We start from the raw sequence: 20,831 nt of genomic DNA, 5'->3' as shown, positions 1-20,831 counted from the left end.
AAGAAAAGGAAAAAAGGACAGAGAAAGGGATGAGGATGGGGATAAAAAGTGGTGTCTGTGAAAGGAAGGAAGCTCAGGCTGACAGAAAGCTGAGAATGAACAGCTGACCGCCTGAAGAATAGCTCGTCAGTTGACAGATTTTACCTCCACTTCTAATTAGTTTTATATTTGGTGAACCACTTAACAATTGCTCATAGCAGAGTTCTCCCAGCGGGTCTGTGTTGGAATCATCTGAAGAGTTTCTGTCAACCACGGGAGTGCAGAATGCTAGATTCACTGTCTACGTGCAGGGGGTAGCAGGGCAAGTGTGTTGCTCCCGGCTGAGAGGCCCAGCCTCCCCAGCAGCACCCAGGCAGTCCACAGCCAGGCTGGAGAACACGTAGCCAGGCCTGCTCCCATGGTCTTAGGTGCCTGTGGGGAATCCCTGAGGCAGAAGCTTGCCAGAATGGGGCAGAGGACAGAAAGAGGCCAGCTGGATTCTGGTGGGGCTACAGACTTGCCCTGCCCACTACCCACCAAAGCCTCTCTCCTGTGGGTGGTGGTTGTTTGCTTTTCAGGCTGCTCCCCTGGGGCCTGGGCAGCAAGGAGCAACAAGGGAACATGGAATAGATGTGCTGAATGTGACCCCAAATGCAGAAGACCGAGGTATGGATATTACTGGGAGACTTGGTAAAAAGGAGACAACTGGCAATGGAGCAGGTCGTCCCCGGGTTTAGTCGGGTTCCTGCCACTGAAGTATGAGAGACAGTAGAGAGGTCCAAGCCAGGGTGAGGACTTGGGGCGAACTCTGTGAGGATAATGATATTATGCCATATTCTCTGTAGTGCCTTTCCCTTCTGTTTCCTGCTAGCTCAACCCCCTGCCTCTCCCATGACCATCCCACTTTAGAAGCTGGAGCTACAGTATTTACTGTGACTGTGATACCACAGAACACAGACATTCATCTCCAGAGGAGACGCAGAAAAACTCTGGGCAAGATAAAGCTTTGGAAGAATCTATGATGAGGCATAGCTCATATCCTCCCAGCCTGTGGACAACAACAGTCTCTGAAGAGGGAAGGAAGAGACCTAGACATTGATGTGGGTCGTCCAGAGGAGCCCTCAGGAGAAGTGTTATTGGCAGATACTGAGACAGGATGATGGTGAGTGTGAGGAGAGAAGTGTACTCTCTCTCCCCCACCCCCATCCCCTGGGCCTCTCTGTGGACTTGAGCTAGGGTGGCTGCTATGAAGCCTGGACAGATAAGCCCAAGCCACCTCACAGAGCTCCTCAGTGGCTGGAGACTCTAGGCCCAGCGCATGCTCTCCTTGACACTGTGCCAGTCCCCCAGAACAGGGCACAGTCCCAGAAGAAAAGCAGGAAGAGACCCTAACTTGCCTGAGATTGCTTTGTACACACACACACAGGGATGAGGGACAAAAATCAACAGAATGAAGCACAGTTACAGAGAAGTCAGGAATGTCACAGACCTCACACAGCTTCATTGACAGGGTAACCCTCTCCCCCTAAGAGCCTTCCATTTATTGGGAGGGCAGATCAGAGAATTTATGGAATGAGGGGAGCTTCTGGCCATGACCTGTGCCCCAGGGCCCCTCCACCTTTGAACAGGCTAAAGGAAATTCTCTGTGTGGGCCCAGAAGTTTGTATTGCCCGTGAAATCCTGGATGAGGATTAACAAGGAAAAGGAAACCAGGGGGGAGCCAGTGAACAACAGGACAGTAAGTGCTGGATGACAGATAAGGTGGAATTTAATGAATGACGTCAGGAGGATGCCGAGAGATGGTGGACTGAGCCCAGCACCCCACACAGCGTGACAGAAAGCCTGCATCTGTTCAGGCACACCTCGTCCTCAGAATCCCACACACTCCCGTGACGCAGAGCTTTCCTTTGTTATCCCAGAGCTGTCTGCCTCGCCCTGGCTCTTCTGTGCCAGAGGAGTCTGTTTGCGTTGTCCGCTCACCTTTCCCCACTCACGCAGCACAAGATGGCTCATTGTTGCCAACCAGGAGAGGAACGACAGCGTTGTTGTGTCTGCTCTGAGATTTCTTGAGAAACCTCAAAGAGGTTTCTTAGGAGAGCTTCCAGATTAGTTCAGGTTTTTCATTTCCTTTCCATGCTACATGATTTAAAAACTAAGTTGTTCCCCGACCCGACCACCTATCCATCCGTGAGATTCCACTCCTTCGCTGAGTGCCTGCTTTGGCACCCCATGCGTGTCGCTCACAGAACCTTTAACACAGTGTTCCAACTGCGGAGTCCCCTGTTCTGCTCCCCTCCACTGGGGGAGGGCAGGGGCTGCTTCTGTCAACACCTCCCGCCCTCCCCTGACCTAATGCCAAGGACAGAGCAGGGATGAGGAATTCTCTAATTCAGCTAGGTCTTACCGAACACTGCAGTAGAATTTGTGGTTTAGGCTTTCTGGCACTACACACATCACGTTTTCCTGGAGAACCTTTGTGGGCTTATGTCTTCACTTCTGAAATGCTTTGTTTTTTATTCTTTGCTCATCGTCAGGAGGCAATAGCTATGAAGAAATTTAGAATTCCAGGTCTTTTTTTTTTTCCCCACTCAATCTCCAAGTAAAATGCTATATAAACAAAAACCTAAATGTATTGAGAACAATCCTTCCCCTGGAAGAATTTTTCCCTGTGAAGAAAGTCATCTTTCTTAACTGATCTGTTTGATGAATTCACCTTTTTATCTCATTTATTTAAAATGAAAAACAAACAAACTTGCATTCCTGTGCACTAAGAAGGAACCAAAGTTTAATTATGCTGACATGGGCGCTGACTACTAAGGCCTTTTAGAACAAAGTGATGGCAGACACAGGTAACATTAACATACAAATAACAAGATAAGATCCAAATGTTGGCCCACGTCAACTAGAACATTTAGCTCTGCGTTTTCAAAATAGTTTGAAAAAGATAAACAAAATCGCAAGGGATCTCTGCCTTAATGAGCTCAGAAATTGTTTAGCTGACTGCAGTAGGGCTTAGTCTATGTAGGAAATAACAGGGAGACAATGAAATTGTAGAGAAGAGGAAAGAACTCAGTAGGAACTAAAAATTAAGGAAGGAAAGAAGCAGCTGGAGAACGCAGAGCACGCAGAGAACGTAGAGGGTCACCAACTCCCTCAACGCCACTGATTATCTTTTCCTCTTTAGAAATTACTTGTGAAACCAATAGCTGTTTGAACAGGAGACTTCACTCTGACCTCTTGTGTGGTTTCAGTGGGGACTGCTCGTGGGTTGGTGGTGGTCCATACAGCGCTGGACTAGAGACAGCAAAGGTAGCTTCTGTTGCGGTCCCACCGTGGGCTACAACAGGACATAAGTGTACCGCTTCAGGATTTCTCTGCTTTTGTTTTTCTTCCACTTGCCCCCGGATAATCTCGCCATGACAGATTTGTACCTCTAGAACGGATTACCATTTCCATTAATCAATGTAGTCTAATGAAATGTTTAAGAGTTCAGGAGCTGTATAACCAAGCACAGGGAACTCGACCTCCCTGTGCCTCAATTGCCTCATCTGTGAATGGGGAAAATAGCAGCTACCTCATAGGGTCATTGGGTCCTTCTGAGTAGACATGGAGAGCTCAAGACAACATCTGACATACAGTGTGCTCAATACATGGAGACGGTCATCATCGCCACCATCTTCGCCATGCTGTCATCAAAATCACCACCATCATCATCCTTGTCACCTTACCTACCGTGTGCAAAGGCTGGGGCAGCAAACTCAAATGCCGACTCCCCGGGGCCCAGGAGGAAACAAAACTGAGAAAATCAGCCAGGTATGCAATAGGGAGTAGAGATGACTGTGGCTATTTACAGAACACATGCTTATCCAGTATAGATAATATAATTAAAATATTTAAAATCCCTCTGCTTGCCAAAATAAAATGGATCTTAAGTCTGGATGCTAGCATATTCCCCTCCTGAGATAGAATCAAGGAGACCCTCTACAACATCTTTATGGTAAACCCCGGGATGAGTTCCTGGTATGGTTTTTCACAAAGTGCTTCAGTGTAGGCTGATAGCGTCATCTAGTAAAAGTCATTCTGCTTTAGTCCAGAGGATAGCTTTGGAGGCTAGCTTTGGGGCATAGAAAGACTCTCCATAAATACTAATTTTTAAGCTGAGCTTTGGAAGTGGAGAGACTCATCACAGATGAATACCATAAAAGGAAGCTCCTTTACCTTCACTCAGTGGAGGCCCCAATCTAATTACATGCCTTGTAGGGAATCACATCCATTCCCGTGGATTCCATCATAATATTGAATTTATGTTGATGCCTCCCGAAGACATTTCATCAAATCAGAGCCCTCTTCTGAGCTTCAGACACAAGTGTATTGTTTCCCCACAGTTCCACTCGTCAGGCAGATTTCTCCACCTCAGATGTCCAAAAGGTAACTCTTAATCTTTTTCCCTTAAAACCTGTTCCTCAGCTCAGGAAGTGACACCATCATCCTCGTAGCTACTCAGACCAGAAAGCAGGGAAGACTATGTCATGGCCAACTGGCCCGCAGGAAATGTCATTCCATCTCTGGAGTCTCAGTTCTAGCAGCCGCCCTGAACCTCTGCTGTCGCCACCCTCATCTACTCACTCGTATCTCTTGCCTGGACTGCAGCAATAGTCCCTCGTCTGGTCTGCTTCTCCTCCTGCGCCCCTCCAAGCCATTCTCCCAAGCGAACTGCTTCCTCCACTCGTGACCTTTGCATGTACCGTTTCTACTCTCTGGATGTTCTTCTGCCCACTCTTGCCATCTCATTTTTAGACCTCAGTTTAAATGTCACAGCTTCAAAAAGCCCACCCTGAGCACCCTAGCTTAAAATAAGTCTCCTCCTGTGACTTTTTCTCTCTGCTCCTTATGTTTTGTTTTCTGTCATAGTTCTTACTACTCTTTACATTCTTTTATTAATGTATTTGTTTTTGCTTCCTTATACCTCGAGAACAGGGGCCCTGTGTACACTTTTCTGTCTCTCCAGAGCCTAGAAAAATGTCTGTCTCTTTGGTAAATAGATGGTCCTGATATATTTCCTGAATAGAAAAAGAGAGAGAGAGAGAGGAGGAGGATGAGGAAGAAGAAGAGAATGAGGAGGAGGAGGAGGAGGAAAAAGAGGAGGAAGAATGGACCAGAATCCCCCCCAATTCCTCTCTTTCTGGTTTCACTGACACTGCCCTGTTGGATCCATATAGTACACATTGAGAATTTCCCCTGGAAATCTCACAGAAGCACCATGTTAGTTTAAAGTATATGAAGATAGAGGAATTGTGAAACAATTTAAAGGTCAAAACTTTGGAGAACTAGAAATTAATATTTGAAGGAAAAATATCACTCAGAAATGATGGACAAGCTCTCTAAATTACTTGTTACATGAATCTGTGAAAGAACTTGAGGGCTTGAAATTTCCAGATTTCTTAAGTGCTGTTTTGACTGATCTTTCCACAGACAATAAAATGCTATAGCGGATACACTTCTGTACATAACATGCTGTGGATGAGTTTCTTATATGAAACCAAACTAACCCAATTCTACTGGTTCTCCAACTCTCCCCAATGAAATCGGGACCTTGGCCTGACAAATCTACGAGAGACCAAGGCATCTCTGAGTGTTAGGAGCCTGCAAAGACTTGACCTCCTCCAACAGCAAGCAGTGATGTCCTATCCCCCCCTTGGGGGCTGATTCACAGGGGTTAAAAGCCCCATTCTGACTGAGATAGATGGTGCTAATGGTCTCATTTGTCCTGGGATTATTTCAGTCCTGTTTTTCTTGTTGCCCTTGCTTTCTTTGTCACATTTCATATACTGGATCACACCTTTTGCCTAGTCCTTGAGGCTAAATGTCTTTTGTCTTCTAGACTTATTAGAATTTGTGTCACCTTTTTTTTTTTAATCTGACCAATAAAACATAATAAATATTTCCTGCCTCAGGATTTTTCCCAGGATCTTTACAGATTTATGCCACATAGACTTGGAATACCTTATAAGAAATGTACTCAGAAGAGTAAATAATGTCATCTTGGTCCTTTCTTCTCTCTCATATCTCAGTAGGAGAGCTGGTTTTATTCTATCACTCTGATCATTCTACTCATAAATTTTAAGACCGTGGCAGGCTAACAAAACAGAACCAGGTGGTAAGAAGTCTGAAAATTCATCTGATGAATTAATGTAAAGGCTATAATAGGGGAAAAAATGTCTCCATAACATGAATCAACTTCTGCCTTTTTCTTAGATGCCTCTACATTTGACTTCTTCATTTTTGATGATTGTCAGAGCTAGCATTAGATAATCACTTAGTGTGATTAAGATAATTTACATATGTTATTTCATTTAATTCTCATACCAACCCCGGCGCTTAGCATACCTGTTTTTTTAAGAGGGAAAAAAAATGGTGCTAAGATTTCTTCCAATTATAAAGCATTTAAGAGACTATGTCATGACTGGAACTTAAATCTTGGCTGACTACAAATGCCGTGCTTTTTCCACTGGGCACGACTCTCCTTGGTGAAGTGTCGCTGTTCCTTACTTGGGAGAGATGATATGATGCTCCCGCTAATTTATTTCTTCACAGACTCTAACGTGACCATAGCTTTTCATGGAGCACGTATATATCAGCACTTTGTATACTATAAATTACATGATTTCCTCTAAGCTTCTCTCCTACCAGTTCAAAAATAACAAAATGTAGAGGTTAAACTATAGCTGATTTGCTTTATTTCCCTTCAGGTGTTGACTAGAAGAGCTCTTTGCTAATAACTACTCCAGACCATATCATTAACCATATGAACATGGGAAAGGTATGTATCGGACCATAACAGAGGCAAATACATCGCTTTTGTTCCAGGGAGAGTGAGTACTTAATGTCCATTTAACTGAAGTGTGCGCTCCCCCATTTGTTCCTTGAGAACAATGAGATGGCTGTAAAAATCCAGCTTAGCAAAACTGGATTTAATTCAGTTAGCCCTGTGGTGAGATGCCGCCCAGCAGTCCAGCACCAGACAGCCTCATTGATTTATTTTCCTCTCCTTTCTTTCTCTGTCATTTCCATTTTCCTTCATTTCTTTCATACACAGCCTAAAGTTGGTAATTACTCTTCTGTTTCTTGTTCAAATGAGGATGGGTAGAGAATATTTCAACACTGACCTTCCCAGTTAGTCGGTAAGGAATCCTTGCCTCAAGCTCCCTCAAGCACCCCTCCAGGTGCCCCAACGGCCACATCCCAGCAATTACCCTCCCCCTCTCCCTGTCCCCACTATCCAGCAACTAAATGGCTACAACCCTGCTCCAGCACCAGGACCAACTTATCAGCCCTACTTCTCTTAGCGTTTGTTGCAGCAAAATGTAATAACGTAAATGACTTTTCACGTTTCTTTTACCTTGGGCCCAGGGATCTCAAATGGAATATTCTCAAACTGAATTTTTTTGTTTGTTTGTTTCGTAGGCCATAATGGGTTCCCAAATCCATAAATCTGTTTTGAATTCAAGTGCCATAATCTCAAATTCCAGAGCTCTTGAATCTCTGTGAACTTCAATTTTTTTTTTCATGTTAACACAACATGCGATCAAAGATAGGGTATTTCTTTATTTTCAATTATATAATAAACTTTGAGAATTAGGGATCATCATAAAAACAAGTAACGCAATTAAAACTGAACTTTAAAACTGGTACATTCATTTTTAAAACCTTGATCCATTTCTTTCTCCCCAAAGCAAACATTATTAATGGAGTAATTCATTTTTCCCCTTTGTCACCAGGAAAAGAAGAATCACAGCACCTTCAGAATCTGATTCCCTGCCTGCTGAGCACAGCATACAATTAAAGTGCAAATAAATAAAACAAATTATACCATGTATTTGTTTATACTTCTCACTCTGGAAAGATTTTAGGCAGCCTGCTGTTTATTATAGGGCAGAATGGGTAGGAACAATGTGATTTTAGTTTGTTCAGCCTGTTTAGAATGTGAACTCTGGGAAAAAGAGGCCATACTTTTGGGGTGCCATCTATGGGTGCACCAAAATTAAATTTTCCATTTTCACCATGAAGAACAGGGAGTATTTGGGTTGATCAGTAAAATAAGGTGGAAGAAGCAAAAATTCATATCAAAGAAATCTTTTGGTTTACCATTCAGTAGTAGTGTGAACTCGTCAGCTTTATTTATCCTTCAATGACCTATGGGCACCCCTATCCCCCATTAATGGACACTGTATGTTTCTGTTTCTTTCTTGAACAGGTATTAGGCATATCATGTTGGATTCGGATGTGACTGTCCCTTTGACTCTATGGGATATGGAACACCCTTCTGGTGGAAGGTGAGGCCTTTGAAGAAACAGAGACATTATTACCACTTATCAGAGAAAGAGGACAAGTTTCAGAACCTGGACAACTAACCTTGCACAGGAAGGAGCAGGGAAGTCTCTGTTTCTAGACCTTACCATCTGGTTCTAGAACGAGCAGTGAGCAGAGGGCTAGACCTGGACACAGACCTTATGGGTTCTGAGAGCACAAATTTACTACCTGATCCTGTTTAGCTGTATGCTATTCTCTCCAATTAATCTTTTTTTTTTTTAATCTCTTAGCTAGTGTTTTACAAAGTGTAGTCTTTGGTCAGACCAGACTCATCCTGGATATAGTAAAACAGGGTCTTTGGGCTTGGGACCTAGTTATCAGATATTAAATGGGCCTTCCAATTTGAGATTCACTGCCCCAGTCTATGGTAAAGCCTTATTTTAATATTCCCATCTTTTCAGCTATGCCTCTGAGCAGATCACAAGTACACTCATGTTACACGTGTGACGAGAATTTTAAGAAGAAACACCCAACACCTAAGACCTGTGGGCAAGGGGTTGATGGCCAATGGCAGCTAGTGGTAGTTTCCAGAAGGAGAAAGTTGCTCTTGGCAGGGAAGGACAGAACCAGAGCAAGGAGGAATCTGGGCTGGGAAGTAGAGCAGTCCTTATCTTCCAGGTAGACTGCCCTCTTTCTAACCTGAGAGGAGTTTGATTTCATTAAGGGAAGTGGTCCTTGTCTTTACAATCCTGTATTTTTGTGGTTCACATAAAGGACTCCTTTAAAAAGTTAACCAGGGAGAAATAAAGTCAAGAGGAAATGATACAGATTTTTCTAAGAAAAAGCAGCTTTGGGTGTCTCTGGCCAAGACAAGCTCCACTGAAAGCAACAAAAAGGGAAAAGGAGCTGTGTGTTCCAAAGAGAGTGTTTCTCCAGGCCATTCTAGAAGAGGACCCGATTGCCTATCAAAGAAGATCACGTGGATTCAAGCCGCTGAGATGCTAGTGAATTACTGAATAGGAAAGTGATCATGTAGCATCTCAGCCAGGGCATTAACTCTTAGAAACATGGAGAGGAAGCCAAACATGCCGAAGCAGATCTCCACTCTCCAGTAAGAGGAGGCAGGATACGTTTTTCCACTCACAAGTTCCTAGTTTTCTTTGACTTCTTAGTGTTTCTTGACTTTCATATTTCAGTAAATTAGCCTTTACAGTGTCACTCCAAATAAGTAGCTTTTTTGTACAGTCACTGGTGTCTGTTCCCTGGGCTTATTAAAGTCTCCAATCCTAACTACGGTGGAGCCCAAACCACAGTGCTTTTGATGTCCTCAGAATCAGCTTCTTAGTCAGCCAAGGAGGCCAAAAAGGGAAGGTCTCAACCGGAGTATGAACCCACCGGGAACTTGCCAAAAAGCTCAGTCCTCTCCTGTCGGCTAAGGACATGGAAAGGGCCCTGACCCAGGAGGTCAATTCGCTGAAAGAAGCTTCTCTGTAGCTAGGGAGACTTGGCGACACCTTCTCTTCTTCTGATTCCAGGTCTCTGAGGAATCTTCGAGGCATCATCATGAACTCCCACGTGGCTGCTTGCCCACTTACAGGGTCACATGGGGGATCTCTGACCAGAAGCTGATCTGTTCTAAGGCCTAGGCAGCATCCGCATCATCTGAAAGCTTGTTAGGAATGCAGAATCTGAGGCCCCTCCGCAGGCCAACTGAATTTTACCCAGAATCTTCAAGCTTAAGGATTAAATCTTAATCCTTAAATTTAAGAAAGACAAAGCTGTGGCAGCTAGAGAGCTCCCTATTTGGAGCCCATTTTATGCAGGAAGATCTAAGTTCACAGCCTGGCAGGCAGACCCTGAATGATAAGGTGGGGGGAGGGAGGCAGACACCATTCTTCCTAACAGTCAGAGTCTGTGAAGCTTATGCTGCTTTTCTTCCTTCGTGTGTATGTAAGTGGCACTGACTCTAACAATTAATGATGTATCTTTAGGAGAAGTAGCTCTCAGCTATGATATCAGGAGAAATCCTCCTTGTGCTTCTGACAGTGGGGAGAGCCTCTGGAAGAGAACCAAACCTGGACACCATCCCCAAAACCCACATGACTCCCGAAGTACCCCAGGAGGGTCGGCCCATCCCAGGGTTACTCAGCCCTGACTGTTCATCCGAAACACTTGGGAGCACTCAAAAACACCAATACCCAGCCCCACCTCAGACCAGTTACATGGGAATTTCTGGGTATGAGGCCTTGTGCAGAGGTATTCTTAAAAATTCTTGGGTATGCAAGGCAGGCTAACTCAGAATTAAGAAATGAATAGTGTGTCAGAGAGTGTGTGAGAAAGTGGCATTTCCATGTGTTCCTCAAGCAACCCCAGGAGATGTAGGTCCACAGTGTAGGGACAGGAGAAGCTAGGGAGACTTAGGGACAGGGGAGGACAGCTAGACACTGGGCTTTATCATCAAGGAGACCCCATTCAAAGACCTGAATGTCTTTGGGTGCTTTCCCTTCAATTAAGAGGATAAGCAATGCAGTTTCCAGTCATCAACTTTTCCAACTGAACATTTTCATTCTTTTTAGGTCTCTCCAAACCTGGAATGGTCTACCTTTAATACCACCTGTGGTTTTGGCAGTATAGAGGGGAGAAAGAAAGAAAGAAAGAAAGAAAGAAAGAAAGAAAGAAAGAAAGAAAGATAGATGGATGCAAAATGAAGTTTGGCTTCCCTCACATTCGCACTTTCTTTGAAATTCATGTGTTTGTTGAAAATAGCGTATCATCGGGGGACCTTGGCCAGGCATGCCTGGCGGTGTCTCTGGCTCCACTGGGAACAACGGGGTGGGGGGGGGGGCGTCAAGGAACCGATGCCAGGGATGGCTGCGATGTGGGTGTGGGATAAACCTTTCCCAGCATACACTAGATAGTGTTTGTCAAGTTGATGGCTGTGACCCATTAGTTTGTCATGAAATCTATTTTAAAGGTCACATCCAGTCTTTTTAAGCAGGATAAAATGGCATGGAATAGAATAGAAACTATCAGAGCTCACAACCCATCCCATATTAAGGATAATGATTTTTTTTTTAAACTTTGATGTATAGTGTGCAAGTATCTGTGTATGTGCACTGGCTTACAATGGAAAATGTACCTCTTTCTATGGTTATGGTCAAAGCATTTGAGGACCACTGAATTGCATTTCTTAGCTGCCAAATAAAAAATAAATTTTCCTGGACACAGTCTGTGGGTACAGCGGTCTGTGGTGCTGTGGGACTGGCCATCGGGAAGATAAGCCGCAATCTCAGCCTGACAGAGCTCAGATGTGGGAACAGGCAGAGGAGGGGCAGAAGTTCTAACAGCAGGTGCACGGATGTTCAGGGGCCTGAGGCAGGCCTGAACCATGGACTCAGACAACAGCACTGTGGTTAAGATGGTGAGAACTGAGCTTCCATTTTCTTGGTAGTCACCCCAAATTTAGACACAATCTGACGGGCTTATGTGTCAAAAGAACTTGACCCATGGTCTAGAACTGGTTTTTAGAAGTTTCCTTTGTTGAGAGTTGACAACTTTCTACCAGTTTTCAACCCCACGAATTAGCCACAAACGCAGGTATGCTACTTCAAGGGAAACCAGTATTACTATCTACTACAGGTGTATATCTGTAAGTTGTCACTTTACATTACAAAAGACATTTTTGTATTTCTGAAAAGTCATCGAGTTTATGAGTGCATTTCCTGTAATTAAATTTACCGTAAACAGAGGCTTCAATGTAGAAATATGCCACATTTTTCAGACTGGCGTACTGCATTAAGGGAGGAGTGTCTCTTTTCATTAATGATTATTTGATAAAACCAAGATTTCTCTAGTTATTCACCTTAATTTGGGGGGTGGGGAGTGTGGACTCAGGGGAGTCCAATTCTCCCAGTAAGAAACAACAATAACGGAAGTCGAATATCCAGTTATCATATACGCGAACGATACAACGGCCATCTTGGCAGCAGAGCTAGCCAATGAAGAAACAGCAATAAAGGTCTGGGCAGACACCTAACTGATAAAACCCATTTCCTCTCCTCATCCTCGCTGACTTGGCCCGTCAGGTGAGATGGTCACAGGCCCGTTGAAGGTGCAGGTGGTGGTTCTGCCCACAAGGTCTCTGAATTGGCTGCTTATCTCTGAGAGCCTTGTCTGAGGAGACAGGGAGGACATGCCAGCTGGAAATGAGAAGGAGCTGCCTGGAACTCTCAGAAAAGGATCTTCCTGAAAGGGACGGTGGGGGAGGGTTGTGAGCCCCCAAACTCTGAGAGAGGGGTCATGTGGTTAACAGAATGGTTTCTCCCCTTTCAGAAGGAATCCTGAATCACTGCTAAGAATGTCAGGGATTTTAATTTTGTCGCTTATCCAGAAGCCAGTTCCCAATGGATTTTTCCTTTCACTTGAACTGGATGCTAGTCAAGATGGACTTTTCCACTGGGCTGTGATGAAGGATACTGTGGAGCCGCACTTACATCTGGGCAACACAATGTGTAGGTTTCTTAGGTGAACCCCTCAGAAATGCCTCTGCTGCTAATATTGAGAAAGAATGCATCCCTTAATTTCCCTTTGATACAAACAATGATAACATACGTCACTCTACCTTCAGAAATTGTGTTTCCATCTATAATCATATTTGATGTTTATGACAACTTACAGAGAGAAACTGAACAGATAGTGTCATCTACTATTACAGATGAGAGAACAGAGACAGAGAACCTTGATAGGAGTCTCCCTCATGTCACCAGGTAGCAAAAAAGACTAAATGAATCCGATTATACTGTCTTCCAGCAATGCCTCTTTCTAGGACCCCACACAAAGGGAGGAGAAGCAGTGATGATGCCAGGAGTGGGGCTCATTATCCCTGGTGGGCTGTGAGCTCCCCACCCTGCACCAGGGGTGCAAAGGCAGGAGAAGGCACCCACACTGGGGCAAGTCTGCCACCGTCACTGGGACACTCAGTAGCCCATGTCCCACCACTGCCTGGGTAAATGATCAGCCCAGGACAGACACAGGTGCTATTGTAACTAAAAGAGACAGGCCTTTGGGCTGCCTTGAAGTAAGCAGAATCGTGGGCAGAGACCACAATACCACAAACACTGAGCCACAGATGGGAAGTTCAAATAATGGCTCTGCCACTTATTACCCAGGAGGCTTTGGGCACTCACTCCACCTCTCTGAGCCTCAACTTTTCTTCTGTAAAATGGGATAGTCCACATTCAGGGTCACTGTAAAAATCAGAAATTTGCACATAGCAGGCACTTAAATAATTGGGGGAGGAGGGAAGGTTTTTACTATTATCTTAGGCCCCCACCGGGGCATACTACACTTGAAGTAGACCCTGTTACCACACACTTTATTATGAAAAGTAAATTAAACAGCCCTTATGTTCCTAATGTCAAAAAAGAATGGTTATGGAATAAAATATTATGAAGTATTTGATCAAATACAGATGCCATGCCTATACTTGGGCTATAATACTGAGACCCACATTCTTGCTTTCTTGGGCAAAAATTCACGATCATTTAGTGTAAACCAGACCCCTGGATCGTTCATGTCCTTGATCCAGGCCACGTTCCTGCCTGCCCTTACATCCTTCGGCATGTCCCTGTAGGGAATAATTTCCCTCTTCTGGGAATTTCCATATGTTCTGACTAAATCTTCTTAAAAGCATGGTCAGAAGTGTCGATGGGGTCTTAGGAGTGTTGAGGTGACCTAGGAGGGCCTGATCCTGCCCTGTGGCATACTGCCCATCTCCATGACTCCGTGAGATGCCAAGGGAGATACAAGCAACATACAAGGATGGACTAACATAGCAATGAGCACGATGCCGCCCACACTACTTCAGGCTGTGGGTCCACTGCAAGTCCCAAAGCACAATCATGGAGACTGGCAGCTGGGACATAGATGAAGAGAAAGATGTAGAAGGTTTGTTTCCTCCACCTTAAGCTTAAACCTGAAATGTGTCACACTCTAGGAAGCTTAATAACATGAAAGGAGTAGAGATGCCAACAAAAGTAACATTACTGGCTTCCAAGTGAAAGTGGGCCATCATTTATCAAACTAAAAGGAACTAAAGAGAGTTCCGTGCCCGCACGCAAAACCTTTGAACATACAGTGATCCTGCCCACTAGCAAACCCACAGAACTGACCCAAATCGTGTGTCCTGGAACTTGACCAATCAGCTTTGTGACTCCCTCCCTGGGCAGCAGGCAGTGAGGGGAGGGGTGCTCAGAGACAGACCTTCCAAACTCTCTGGAGGCCAGCAGCACACCAGTATGTGTCACCCAGTGACGTGCACCATCATTGCTGTTACAAACACTATCCTCCCAACCAGATTATAAACTTCCTGAGGATTGGATCTGCTGTTAGGTCATACCACACAGTGTTTCAGACAGGGAGATAGACCACACTTTGATCCCAGGGCCGTGAGGTCATGACCTGAGCTGAAATCAAGACTTTGACACTCAACCAACTGAGCCACCCAGGCGCCCCAAGTCAAACCATTATTACGGGCTCTCTGACTCCAGTAAGAAATGCTCTAGTGTCTCCCTGCGAACTGCTCTAAAGCCACCAACCCTTACTTTTCAAAACAGCAGCTTCCTCTCCCCACAGCCTCCAATTAGAGTGCCCCCAGTTGATGATTTATTCCCAACTTATCTCATGCATATAGAATGAAACTTTATCTCTAGAGGAGGAGTTTTGGCTTCTTATGGCAGAAGTAGACAATTTGAGGGCACCTGGGTGTCTCTGTCAGTTAAGTGTCTGCCTTCAGCTCAAGTCATGATCCTGGGATCGAGTCCCACGTCAGTGTCCTTGGTTAGTGGGGAATCGGCTTCTCCCTCTGCCCCTTGCCCTGCTTGTGCTCTCTCTTTCTCTCTTACTCTCTCTCATGTAAATAAATAAAATCATAAAAAAGAAGAAGTAGACAATTTGAATAATTTCTGTACCTCTAAATGCCAGGTGACTTATGTTAGATTTAGTAAATTTGGTGGCAAAAACCAAAAAAAAGGAGGTCAGACACTGATTTTTACTGCAGTAGCATTCTTGCTGGCTCCTGTGCCCAGTCCTGATAGTACCAGAGGCCATAAACCCTCACTCTATTTTTCTCTGCATGTATCACAAACCTTTTAGTTTTGAAATTGTGGCCCTTGAATATCATCACATGAATCTTGCTTATAGGCCTTGGTACTCTAGGTGTATGAACTTATTCTTGTTTTTCATCACTATAAACATCAACAACCAAACTTCCTTAATCCTTGCCATCCCAAACGGGTAAAATCCAAGGATCATCAGAGTTATAAGAGTTAAATTATCTTCAAGTTGCTGATCAGAATTTTAATCTGTAGATGAGCTTAAAAGAATTTTGGTCCTTTCTCCCCATCAATTATGAAACTAGTTCAGTAACAGCCTTCAGCACTACGGTTAGCAGTATTGTTGATCTTAAATATACTCTTGATAACAAAAATTAGACAAAGAGTCATAGTTCCTTGAATGCCTACAGAATGGTGCAGCCACTGTGAAAGTCAGTATGAAGGTTCCTGAAGGATTTAAAAATAGAACTACCATATGATCCACTAATTCCACTACTGGGTATTTACGCAAAGAAAACAAAAACACTAATTCAAGAAGATATATGCACCCTTATGTTTAGTGCATTATTTACAAGAGCCAAGATATGAAAATAACCTAAGTGTCCATCAACAGATAAATAAAGAAGAGGTAGTACATATACACACTGGAACATTCCTGAGTCATAAAAAATGAAATCTTGCCATTTGCCAATAACAAGAGTAGAGGTACAGGGTGTAATAAGTGAAATAAGTCAAATACCATATGATTTCACTCATACGTGCAATTTAAGAAACAAAACAAACAAAAAGAAAATGAGACAAAGAACAGACTCTTAACTATAGAAAAATGATGACGATCAGAGGGGAGGTGGGTGGGGGATGGGAGGAAGAGGTGAAGGGGATTTAGAGGACACTTATTGTGATGATTACTGAGTAAGGTATGGAATTTCTGAATCACTGTGTTATACACCTGACACTAATACGATACTGTATGTTAATTATACCGGAATTTTTAAAAAGCAAAAAAAAGGCTTTTATGTCCCAAAGCTTAGAAATCCTACCTCAATTATTCCTTACCCAGAGGCCCAGAAAGCGTCTGGATATTTATGGTCTAATATTTTAACACCTAATTTTGAAAATCTACTATGTACGAGGTGACATGCTAGGGGTAAATAGAGCTGTAGCTCTCATCTGTAGGGAACTCACAATCTAGGGAAAAGCAGGCGTGGATATGAATAATTCAACACCGTGTGAGGATAATGGAGTGTCATGTGATAAGTGTTATAGTCGATGTATATATAAAGTGATGACTCAAAGCCACTCTCCTTGGGCAAAAGCAGAGGCAAAGTAGTGAGAGAGATAAGCAGGAGAGGTGAGTAAACTTGCAGAGAGGAGGAGGGGGAAGCAGGAACACAGACTTGAGCTATGGCAAGAGTTTTTTAGGTGAAAGAATAAGGGAAAGAGCATTCTGGGATGAAGGGACAGCAAGGGCAAAGTCACAGAAGTATGGAAAACAACAGCGTGTTTGGGGACTCTATAAGCATCTCAAGAGAAGGCCCCAGACGCCAGCAGGAATGAGCTCACAGAGACCTTTGTCTGTCACGCAGAGCTGCTGGGGTTTTACCCTTTAAGCAGGGAAGTAATGTGATTGGATTTGTTTCTAGAAGCAAAATGTAGTAATTGAGCAGCAGGCTCAAGCATGGATGTGGAGAAGGGCAAGGCTGTCGTCAGGGAAATGACCAAGTGTCAGGGGAATGATCAGAAGGAAATTGTATGATCCTAGGCCTAAGGTAAGAAAGTCTGAAAGTTGGGGGAATGAAGATAGAATTCCAGGTTTGGGCTTAGAAGTTCACAATAAATACACGTGATCAGTGAGTTCTGACAGGTGTCGTAGGGAGAGTCCCAGGTAAGAGTTGGTACAGGAAAAAAGGTAGGTGGGTTGTGAAGAGGTGACCCAAATGGGAAACTAGAGACCATGATTCTCTACTAGGGTTGACTTCTATTTATATGAGAACAAAAACAAATTTAAATGAAAAAAAAAAATCCAGAGGGAAACCAAGGATTCAACCAACACTTATTGGGCAGCTTTTAGATGCTGGGCCCTGGGCCAGGCAACACTGTTCCCCTTTCATGTCAGAACCCTCGCAATATCTACCTTGTGCTGGGACTGTGGTTCCTAATTTCACAGATGCAGAAGATGAACTCCGATAACTTGTCTAAAATTTCACAATTCACAAGGGTAAAGCAGAGTTTTGTTGCCAGGTTTGTGTAACTCTGAACTCATGCTGCAAGTGAAATACAAGAAAAGGAGAAGCCCTTCCATGGGTCTTGGCATTGAGACACCAATCACATCATTTCATCAATGTATCACGCATTTGTCAAAAAGCTCAGAGCCAGAGGGGAGAATGTATGGGTCAGCGAAGGAGGCTCATTGATGGTGTAGCTGGTCCACTTGACTTGTCTTTATTTCCCCGAGCCCGTGTTGCTACAACTGGGGGTGTTCTTTTTTTTTTTTTTTTCCTAAGATAAAGAAGGGGACACACTCACTACACCAAAATAAATTCCAGAGAGGTCAAGGATTGAAATGTAAAGAAAATAAAAAGAAAAAAGAAGAAGAAACCTAAAGGTTTAGAAGAAAATTTGGGATTTAAAAATTGTCTGGGAGTACTTTCAAAGCATGACACAAACTCCAAAGCCTGATCATTTGACAATATAAAAACTACACATTTCGGGGAAAAAAGACCAATAGCTCAACTGCAAAGTGAACATTCACAGAAAGCTGACTAAAAGAGACACAAGTGAATTTTGAATGTGTGAAAAGATGCAGATTAAAACTTCACGTTTATACCATTTTTTTTTTTTTACCTGTCAGGTTAGCAAAGATCAAAAATTTTGATATTATCGTTATTAGGCATGGGAAATCAGCATTCTCAAACATTATCAGTAGGAGTGTATTATGAAGCTATCTTTTAACAGACCAGTTTGCTAACATGCATGAAAAGTTTCAGTGGACATTACATTCAATCATGCAATTTCACTTCTAGTAATTTCTATGAATACACTTTACCCGTACCTAAAAATGGACGTATCTTGCTTTTTAGTGCAGCTATTGTGTCTATATGTACATGCATGTGTCTGTGCACAGAAAAGGACAAGAAACAAATTCATTCATTGATAGAGACCCTCTTATGCCACCTATAGTACAGCTATCCAAGGATCACCCATGGAATTTTCTACGGAAATGAATGATGCGGATATACACTGACGTGATCTGATCTCCAAGATCTATTTCCAAGGGAAAAAAGCCAGATAAAGAACAATGAGCATAGTATATCACTATTTTTTAAGGAAAAAAGGTACACACACACATATATGTACTGTATGATATATATGCATGTGTGCACGTGTATACCTATGTATTCATAGATTATTATGATGCAAGGAACACGCCTGACAGTCCAAGGTAGAGAAACCAAGAGCAGCTAAGGGAGGGAGATTTACGTGTCGCTCTGTACACTTTTCTATTGTCTGAACAACTTTTCACCATGTGTGTGTATTTCTTCTTCCAGAATAAAAGGAGTAGGGGAAAGAAGGGCAAAGAGAGTAAAAAATGATGCATATGAGGGAGAGAAGTGCAGGAACATGACCAAAACAGATATTAGCTCTGTTCCCATTTTGTCTTGGGCCAGCTTCAAGGCTCTGTGAGGTTTTACACTGGGAAGGCCAACCCCATAAAGGGCTGACTAAGGGACCAAGGGAAAGATAAGGATTTTGAGAAATGTTTTCCAGGTAGGTTTCTGACCAAACTTAGTTATCTAAACTTAGAAATGAACAATTAATCATAAAATCCAGGGGTGAAACTCGTCTCCCCAGAAGAAGTCACAAATCATATGCACGACTTTTATTTTGCTTAACCTAAGGATAAAACACTTTTCATAAGAATCAAACACTTCCAAACACTTTCCGTATTATATTATTTCCTTATTACTTTTATGTTTTACCAAATGGGTTTGTGTCACGATGGCCATATTTTCTGAAAGAAAACTCAAGCCTCCTGCTGTGTCCGTGGTTTGAGCACAGGGTGGAAATCACTGCATTTCTAGGGAGGGTAGACGTGTACTGCCTATGGAGGCCTCCACACCATCTGTTGGGGGCAGACATTCTTCACTTCGACCCCAACACATTCCTCGTAGAAAAGCTGTGCTTGTACCGGAATGAACCAGGACAGATACCGGTTAGAACTAACCCACACACTAGGGGGCGCACTAACCCATTCCGGACAGACGGTTCCGAGTGAATGCAATACACAGGTACATCAGTAAATACGGTACGATTGAGCAAGTTAAAGGGAAAGGATATAAAAGACCCACTTCAAGAAAAGAAATTAGATAACTAAACTTGGTGGAAAGTGAAGGAGTGGGATCCTTGTGTGAAAGCTAAAAGGTTGGCATCAAATTACTTATGTCTGACCTTTTTACTCGTATATTAACTTCCTCTTTTAAAATATACCATTCAAATAAAGGAATGTCCACAATTTCTAATCAAGAATGCAAATATACAGAGCCCAGAAATAACCTTAAAAAAAAAAACACACAACAAAACCAACTCATTTGAACCTAAAAACTCATCTACTATTCAAGGCTTATTTTTTTAATACAATTTGTCAAGAGATGTGAAGTGATCAGGACCATGCCGGGCTAGAGGACATATTTACATAGGGCAAATTAGAGAAAAGCTATCGGGAAGTCCTATTCCATTCCAGCCTTAGAGCCCTGAGCTCAGGCACGTTCTGAGAGGAGCAGAGCAGAAAGAATCTCCAGATTCCTGTGGACGTCTCCACTGGTCTAGACACTTCCCTACCCCCCTCTTTTAATAGCTAACTGGCTTACCCCAGTGGGTCTTAGGACAAAAGACTGTTGGGCAAAATTCAACTCCTTGCTGCCAAAACTTGGTCCACAGGGAATTAATCAACACTAGGGTTTTCTAGATGCCCAGATCTCAAGTGCAAGTAAACATTCTAAAACAATTTGGGGATTGGACATAAGGTTGCTAACTTTTATTTTGCCACATTAGGACACTAACAGACATGCAAAAGAAATGCCTACCACCATCTGCTATCACCAGGGTTTCAGAAATTAAAAAATACCTTTCAATACCACAAAAAAGTGAAAGAAAATAGTCTTACATTTTGCTTTAAAAACCATGTATACACTCTCCTATATAAATTAAGCTAGTGTCTATATTTGAAAATATTTTTAAAATTATCTTAAGAAGGAATTAAAAGGGGTTCTTTTATTTTTTAAAGTTTTATTTATTTATTTGAGAGAGCATCAGAGTGTGTGCAAGGGCGGCGAGGAAGGAGGGGCAGAGGGAGCAGGAGAGAATCTCAGGCAGACTCTGTGCTGAGCACGGATCTAGGGTGGGGTTGGAGGGGCTCAATCCCAGGATTCA

General features: G+C 43.2%; 1 protein-coding gene and 1 long non-coding RNA gene across 5 annotated transcripts in view; one reads left to right on the top strand and one right to left on the bottom strand.

Annotated features, from left to right (window-relative positions):
* Positions 1–20,831, bottom strand: part of KCNAB1 (potassium voltage-gated channel subfamily A member regulatory beta subunit 1) — a 402,643-nt gene that overhangs the window by 192,871 nt on the left and 188,941 nt on the right. The gene's annotated exons all lie outside the window — the stretch shown is intronic.
* Positions 603–10,943, top strand: LOC116864714. Of its 2 annotated transcripts, XR_004382075.1 has the most exons (4): positions 603–645; positions 6,729–6,799; positions 8,234–8,312; positions 10,866–10,943. It is a non-coding gene; the product is annotated as an uncharacterized LOC116864714 (long non-coding RNA). The 2 variants fall into 2 exon arrangements; XR_004382076.1 differs by lacking the exons at positions 8,234–8,312; positions 10,866–10,943 and adding an exon at positions 7,758–7,842.

This window comes from Lontra canadensis, unplaced genomic scaffold (assembly GCF_010015895.1).
Source record: "Lontra canadensis isolate GAN:19392208 unplaced genomic scaffold, GSC_riverotter_1.0 scaffold6, whole genome shotgun sequence".
NCBI lineage: Eukaryota > Metazoa > Chordata > Mammalia > Carnivora > Mustelidae > Lontra > Lontra canadensis.
This window is presented reverse-complemented; position numbering and strand designations above follow the sequence as displayed.